Consider the following 9185-nt stretch of genomic DNA (forward strand, 5'->3'; position numbering starts at 1 on the left):
CATTGAATGATATTGTGAAGTTCTCTATGTACTTGATTGTGTGATTGTGTGGCTTGGTTGTGTGGTTTGTGATTGGTCTAAAATCCTGAGACCGTGAGATTTATAATCTGTAAACTTCTCTATCGAAGTGGTACCTTGAATAAAGAATGCTTGATGTAATATTATTAATGAATTGAAAAGTGGTGATAATAAATGATAAATTAATAATATTATTGGATCGGAGTGTCACGTTCCGACACGATATTTTTGGATCGGAGTGTCACGTTCCGACAGGGTATTTTTGGATCGGAGTGTCACGTTCCGACAGGGTATTTTTGGATCGGAGTGTCACGTTCCGACAGGGTATTTTTGGATCGGAGTGTCACGTTCCGACAGGGTATTTTTGGATCGGAGTGTCACGTTCCGACAGGGTATTTTTGGATCGGAGTGTCACGTTCCGACACGGTAACATTAAAGGAAAAAGATAGTGAATTAACTTAATGTACTCAATCTCAATGAATGCATTTCCCAAACGAGTGTGATGTGGAGGCATGAGTCCTAGTGTGTGTGCTTGATATTGTGATTGATTACGTACTTACTTCAACTGTCACTTGTTCATGTTGTTATTTCTTATCACCTGCTAAGTGCTATAGTTGACTTTTATACTATTATTCATTGTATATTAGTTTCTATTTTGGGTTGGCCGATGATACCTACTTAGTACATGTTGTCCCGTACTGAGCCCTACTTGTATTTTTCTTTGTTTTCCTTTTATAGAGTGCAACGAGTGTACCAGCGAATTTGACTCGCCCTCAGCCCTAGCCAGTCTCAGCATATCAGGTTTAAAGGTGAGCTATTTATTCGAGCTTGTGTTGGATTCTCTCGGTCATGACTTGATGTCCATTAGTTTTCGGACACAAATTACTTTATTTCATTTATTTCAGTGTCTTTGTATACTCTTAGACTTAGTATTTAGAGATTAGATGTCCTTGATGTGATGACTTTCAGGTTTTGGGGATAAGGTGTAATAGACTTTAGAGGTTGATTTGATTGGTTACTTTAACAAGTTGTGAGCTTCCGCATTTTATTGTTATTTGGAGTTGAATTATTGATATATGTTGGGGTTTAAGTTCCTTGGTTCGCCCACTTAGGAGGTTAAGTGTGGGTGCCACTCACGACTCATTTTGGGTCGTGACATAACAATTCCAACTAAAATTTTGAGGATGAAAAAAAATAACTCCAAGTCTCAAAATAAATCAATAAAATAGCAAAAGTCTGAACTATTACATTCATAGAATTTGAATGTCATCGTACTAAAACATCTAACTAAAAAGTGTAAGAGTACAAATAATTATGTAATAAGTGATAGTCCCAATGTCTAGAAAGAAAGATATAAGAATGTAGAATATTTGCGGTAGATCGGATAGAAATAGCTCATCCTCAAATTTAGATGTAGTGCTGCCAAATATAAGGTCTCATAGATGCCTATGGATCATACTCTGCACTCAAAAAAGGTGCAGAAGTAGCATCAATACAAACACGATGTACTCGTAGGAGTCATAGGCAGACAAAATTTAGTATAATCACAATTATAAAACAAAGTCACAAGTCATTAGAATAATCACAAATACAACATCTGTCACGATTCAAAATCGGATCATGACATCACCTACCATAAGCCCCCCAATAGACAAGCCAACACCCAAACAACATGAGATAAGTAAATCTAGAAGTAACTAACGCGTTAGCAATAATAAGTCATAGAATAGGTCTGCATATATCATAGATATGTACATAATGGTACAAAATATATGATAAAGGCCTAAAAGTGACCAGACAAGACAAGTATATTAAAAATCATACCCCAGACCTAGTGTCATCGGTACAATAGTGTCTAAGTACAAAAAAAATACTATATACAACAAATTTGTCTAATCAAAATAAATTATACATTCATAGTGCAAATCTCTGAATGCTCAAATCTCACCACGATCCACTTAGTGAAGGCCTCAGGAGATCTAGAATCAACGTGAATGGCTCGTACATTGCACTGGATCAAAAAAAGATGTAGATGTGTAGCATGAGTACCAAAATATGGGTACTCAGTTTGGAGTAAGTCTTGTCCTATTTAGGTGTTAGAGTAGGTGCCCTCACGACCGGTTGGTTGGGTCACAATTTTCTTCATCGATAATTGATATTTTTATTCATAGTAGTTATAAAATTTATATAAATATTAGTGATATTCAAAATAATAAAGCTACAACTAAAGAATATATGAATTTAAAACTAAATGTCAAAGCTAAAGCGGGTCTCATAATTTTAAAAAATAGAACAATATTTAAATTAAAATAAAACCAAAAAATATTTTTATAACTTTTTTTGAAAATGGCCTAGCTAAAGTAGGTACATCGGTGGAGACAAATAGTGATAAATAAAAGATGAATTATTATAAAATTATGAATATCACTACCAATAGTTTAGACAAAAATTATATACTAGTTTACATATACAAATAAAAGCAATTAATTTACAAATATTTATTTAATCAAATAGAAATCAAAATGTGATATAAGTCGGTCAAAATTGGTTTCAACAATATAGATTTCATAAATCTAATTCTTATTTAAGTACTAAATAATAAGTTCAAAAGCTAATTAATTTTCTTTTCCAATTTCCATAGAATAGTTGACTAGTTACCTTTAATTTGTAATTTGCCCGCTTCTTCTAGATTTAAAAATTTATTGATTAAATTCACTTGGCAAGTCGGTATACCAACCGTGCATTATATATATATATTAGGACTTGTGTTTTGAATCAATATACAAAATAAAAAATATTATCATTTAGATTTGAGATATAGTAAAGTTGTAAAGAAGATGAAGTAGGAATCAACCATTATATTCACTCTTCTTTGTGTGTTGAGTTTGCACAGTTAATGTCACGACCCAGACCGTCGTGATTGGCACCCACACTATCCCTCCGAGGGGAGAACCATTAATACTAATTAGCTAAACAAGAACTACACAACTTAATCAAAACTAAGGCATTTAAAGATAGGAAGCAGGTTTAAATGCTAAGGAAAAATAGGGAGTTCCCATAAACTCCAATAAAGTCTAACAACCAAATGCGGAAATAATGCCTATAACCTGAAAGTCAATGTATCAAAACTCTAACAAGGATCATAAGTCTAAGGAAATGGGTACAACCCAATTAAACATAAGAAAATCTAAAGTACTAGCCTAAGTCCGAAGATGTGGACATAAACAAAAAGAGAACTTATGACAGCCCGGAAGAACTGGCTCACCCTTGAATTCGAGTCGATCACTGGTCTTCTAAACGAGGTTTGTCAGTAGCCGTCTGAAGATGCTCTGTACTCAACAAAGAAAGAGCAAGTGCAATATCAATACACAACCACAATGTACTGGTAGGATCACGCGGCTATCCCAATAGGCGAAACATATATAAATCATTACAACAATAATAAACATGCACACACCAAACATATACAATATCAATTATAACTTACGAACAACGTACAATTTCACAATCTCAAAGAAATACAGATATGCCAAGTCATTGGTCTTCTTACGGAACCCATACCCAAACTGTTAGTGTACCGGTACGTGGTACCCGATCCAAGTTAGTGTGCCGGATGTGACACCCAATCCCATATACGCGCTGGAGTGTGGCACCCGATCCAAGTTAGTGTGTCGGAACGTAACACTCGATCCATTCAACAAGCCACAATCACAATCACAATGTACATTCTCATAATCATACAATCAAGTCATGATTCATGGCATAAAATTAATCAATCATCCTCATTTACGAATACTGTGATCAATAATGCAATATTTGCATACATACATGCATTATAATGAAGTAATTACAAATATATATCACCCAACATGAAATCACAACCATTACCTACCTCGAACAAAGCTTGAATCCCCTAAGAAACTTGATTCTTCCCTTTCTAAATTCTTTTCGCTTGTTCTTGGTCTACAAACAATCAATATAACACAAGGATCAATAAACGATGCCTATTTACCTGGATTAAAATCAACACTATCAACCCTAGATCAAACCAATGATCCCAATACCCAAATTAGGGCTTTTCCACCATAAATCCCAGATCAAAACCCTCCCCCATCGATAATTACCCAATAAACTAAGTTCTACGGATCAAAAAACTAATTCATGGAGTAAAAACCTTACCTTTAGCCTCAAGAATGGTGGAAAACTGTCAAGAAAATACCTGGGTCGTTCCTTAGCTCTCAAGGTCGAAAAGTGCAGAATAAAATGTTTTTGGGGTTTATTTTTACTTAAGTCGCGTCTGTCCTGCCACAACGGTCCTCACCCCGCTACAGCGGTATCGCCCTGGCGGGAAAATCCCGCCTTAGCGGCTTTCATGGAAATAGTGAGCAAATTTAAGAATTCCAAACCCCTATTTCACAACACACCTTCATCCCATGACACTAAAAAAATACCCGTCCACGCTAAGATCAATTTTGGGAGTTTTACTCGCCCGAATTCGATTTCGTAAAGTTGTATGGTTTCCTTAACGTCTTAGCTATCTACTCATGTGATCAAATTCATATTTAGATCTCCCATTTGTTACCTGATTTTCCTAGACCTCATTGACTTCAATTTCGTCCAAATCTGGACTAGGTTGGGAAATTCCAAGTTACTACCAAAAAGTTTTCCGGCCAAAAAATTTTCCCTGTTGGCTTTTCTATAACGACGGGAACCAATCGTTACAATTATGTTTTTTTTTCCTTTTACTTTCATCTTTTCTCTCCCTATCTCTCTATCCCTCTCATTTTTCTCTTCATATATTATATGTAGTTAACTTTTTTTCTTTATACACATATACATACTGCATATGCTATTTACATACACATGTATATATGAAAACGATTAACGCTTGCTATTTGTATTACATTTGTTCTGTGTTTACCTATTGATCAATATCATTATGTTTTGTCCCAAACATATTTTCTCCCAATATCAATTTTTTCATCATAGAAGAATGAATCTGATTTCATTGATTTACTGGAACCCAAATAAGGTTTTTTTAAAAAAGTATTTATCAATATTTTAGAGGTATATTTACATCTATTTAATTTCTCACTAGGTATGCATCAAATTATTACAAAGAATACATCAAAATTAATTTGACAGTTTAGGGTAAATTTAGATATTTTGATTAACAACATGGCTCCATTGAGGCAATTGTCATAGCCAAACCTGGTATAGACATACACATATAATGAAAGATTTTATAACTTTATTTTCTTGTTAAATTTTGTGCCCCCTATAAATTCTATAATACAAAGTGCAATGCATATATTTTTTTATTTGTTATTCATTTGAAGTTTACCGGTTTGAGTATGACCACAAGATCATATCGATATTAATTTATTGAACTTCATTATAAACATAGTAGTTGTAACTTGAAGAAACTATATATGTTTAATTTCTATGTATTGTCGATGGATTTACTTGAATTAATGACATTAACATTTATTTTGTTTTTTTGATATAGATTTACAATCATGTACGGTATTGGAAAAAGATCAACAGTGTCAAACAACAAAAGATTGCAATCCTAATTTGTGTAAAGTTGGATTTGTGATTTGTTATGATGGAAAATGTGTATGTCTTGACAGAATAAGGAGAAACATTTCTTTCAAGAAAGACAATGTTTATATGGGTAGATGTTCTTGTGGATGTAAACCACATTGTATCCTAGGACTTTGCACATGTCCTTGTTGTGAGAGACAAAATTAAGACATGTTTGATGTATAAGAGAGTAATTCATCTTATTATTTAATGAAAACTTAGAGAATATTTTATCTTATAATAATGAACACATAGTCTGTCAATTCGATACTTTCATTTCATTCTCCCCAATTTATACATGGATAAATCTATCATGGTACTTATGGGCTCATGTGAGTTTAAGAAATCTACTTATTATTTGTGAATAATTTATTTCACTATGAATATAATTATTATCATGTAGAATTATTTTGGTTTACAACATATAATCCTTAGAAGGCTTCAAGGTAGTGTTAAACTTAGATTTATGTTGGTTGAGTTAAATGGGTTGGATGTGTATCTTTTTAGTTATGTTCGAGCTTTATCACTTTATTATTGTATTTTTTTTGGCATGAGGCCTTGGACTTGGACCGGATAGAGTTCTAGGTTAGTACGACTTTATTGTGATGGGTGCTTTGGTAAATCCCTATGTGATAAATGGGGTTAGGTTATAATTTGATACGAGAGTGGAATGGGCTAGATAGTAGAGTTGGCAACTGAAGGATGTGGGTGACTTAAGATAGAGCATATGAGTTCCAAGGTAATTTTACTTGTAGCGAGAGTGGTGACTGAGTGGATAGGGGTCCTAATGTCATGACCCAAAATCTTAGGTCATGATGGCACCTACTACGTCCCACCAGTAGGTAAGCCGAATTCATAGCCCAAAACTTGAAACAACGGGCTATCACGTGGAAGAAAAGAATTCAAAAGATAAACAATAATGATAAGAAGAAAAGGAAAGAGAGAATGAAATCAATACAAAACACATATCCCAAATACATGGTATCAGTTGGTATTTGAGCAACTAATTGAAATAAGTGTACAATGATAGTACAATAATATAGAACTGTCTCTGGAAAAAAATTAAGACTAGTCCTAGAAAAAATGGAGGGAGATAGGCAACTCTGAAAAAAATAATTAAGACTAGCAATAACAGGGAACTCATATTAGGAAACAAACTGATACAAGGAAAAGAGGGTAAGGGAAGTAGATAAATAAAGCAAGGGGATGTACCTCAAGGTGCTAGCCCATAAACCTATTCACGACAAAACTACTAAGGACGATAACTAGTCTAAGGCATACTAATCAAAATAACCACAAATATCACATAAAAGCCAAGAAGGCCATTCTAAACCAAACCCTGCATAAAAAATGTCAATTAGAAGAGAATAAGGACAGTATCTACCATCAAATAATGGACCACCCTTTATACTGCCTCAAGTACACAATCAATAAAAAACAATAACCTTACCAAGTCCATATATGCTCAAAAAGTACACAACCACAAACTAAACCCATATGGCCCCCATAAGATTAACAGTACAAACAACAACCAATTATGCTGGTGATAGGCAATGTATATGAATGTGAGTTATGCAATAAAATCAATAATACTATCAGTGCAGGTTCCTCATGCTAAGGTATATGCACCTATCTTCTTCTGCACCCGACAACTAGGTAGGACCTATGTGCCTCTTTATTCCCGTTCAATTGATCAAAAATAGACAGAAAAATCCATAGGGGACTCGGGAATCTCCATATATACCTTCCTAGTCCCAATCCAGGTCTTACATAATCAATCTGATTAGATCCACTTTGTCATGGTGACAGAGATAAAATAGAACCAAATCAGTATAGAAACGGTCAGTGACTCTCCGACCGGTCCAGTAAAAAGTGAGCACATCCTCGATTCCTTTTTATTTCAAAGTCTATTTATAAAGTAGTAAAGGTAGTACGACTCCCAATAAAATATTACTTGAAAAGTAATTCAGGTAAAAACCCTGCTTCTCAAATATGAAGCTGAGAAACAATGCTTGTGCCGCGGTCGTACTAAAAATCATGTGAGAATGAGAAATCAATGCAATACATGTCATCACCAGCATCCAAACAATAATATCTAAATCACAAAAGTCAAAATTTTGCAACACCTTACACTTAAAGAACATAAATTAACTTAGAATCCAACTGATCCTTAATCAAGGCCTTTGGCCCAAAATACTCAATCCAACTCAACAATGATAACATAAAAAGAAACATCTCTACTTCGGTAACGAAAGGAATTATGAAGAATCAGCATTCGAAGGAGTAACTCAAAAATTTCCACATATACCCAAAGATACAACCCAAAGGAACAAAGCACACCTAACTCCATCATACAGTGATAATATGCATTGAAGGATCTAAAGTCTAACCATGAGTTAGGGATTTTCCATGTTTACAAGTTTAATCAAGGTGAGTTCTTATAATACCAAGCAACCATATGGTCCCTGCACTAGCAAAGGGTACCAAACCATAGAAATTCTTACACGAAATAGCAATGATAACTAAAGGATCATCAATACTCGTTCTAATTAAGTTACTTACCACATTGACTACTACAAAGCATCAAATATCCACCCTAGAGGGGTTAACAATGCTAAAGTAAGGCATACGTAAGGAATTACCAACCTAAACTAATACTAAACTAGCCTAAGGATCATAAGGGAATCAAGAACCTAAGAATAAGGAAGAGACTCGTAAACCCGTTACATACAATCCTAACTCACACACAATGTATGCTAAACATTATCTTATGAATCACAATTTAAGAGAAAGTAGACAATAGCCTTCCTTAAAGCTGAACTGCAATCTTGAACCATTTATGAGCTACTCGCCTCTTCACCACATTCTCTGAATGCCTTAAAATGATCAATAACATCAACCATGCATTACTATGAGAAGAACAATACACATAATTCTATAATATAACTCAGGCCCAAAATTGGGCCAAAATAGGCCTGTGAGACCCGTTAATGGAATTCTGAAATTTAACCCATAACTAGGCCCCTTCAAGCTCAAAGAACTTGTGCTCAAAATTTGAGCACAATCAGAGCTTGAGAACCCATCCAAATCAGCCCACAAACATTAGAATTCAAGAACCTCCATTAAAGGAGAGAAAAGAGGTTTTAAGCTTAGGATATACCATAAAAACAAGTCCACAATTCTATTCCAAAGTCCCTAACAGAAAACCCCGACAAAAAACAACAATTGACCACTGAAATCAGCTTAAATGAAGCTTTATATCTTAAGTTATCACGTTTTGAATGTTGAACCAATGGACAAAATATTTGGGCTTTAAACAACCTTCAGGTACCGCTAAAAAGTTCATGTGGCCAGTTAAGCGGCTGGTCAGAGTTTTTCAAAGACCGCTAAAGTGGTTCTGAGGCCGCTTAAGCGGTTGCACCAACACCATCAATGGCAAAACTTTAGTTTTGATGCTCCACACTCATCAGAGTCCCAGGAATACAAATGATATATGAAATATAATTGTAAATGATATTCTGAACTCAATGGAATCGATGAAACAACACTTAGAGGTCATTTACTAAATATGTTGACTGAAG

The sequence above is a fragment of the Solanum tuberosum genome, unplaced genomic scaffold (genome assembly GCF_000226075.1).
Source record: "Solanum tuberosum cultivar DM 1-3 516 R44 unplaced genomic scaffold, SolTub_3.0 scf00198, whole genome shotgun sequence".
Taxonomy (NCBI): domain Eukaryota; kingdom Viridiplantae; phylum Streptophyta; class Magnoliopsida; order Solanales; family Solanaceae; genus Solanum; species Solanum tuberosum.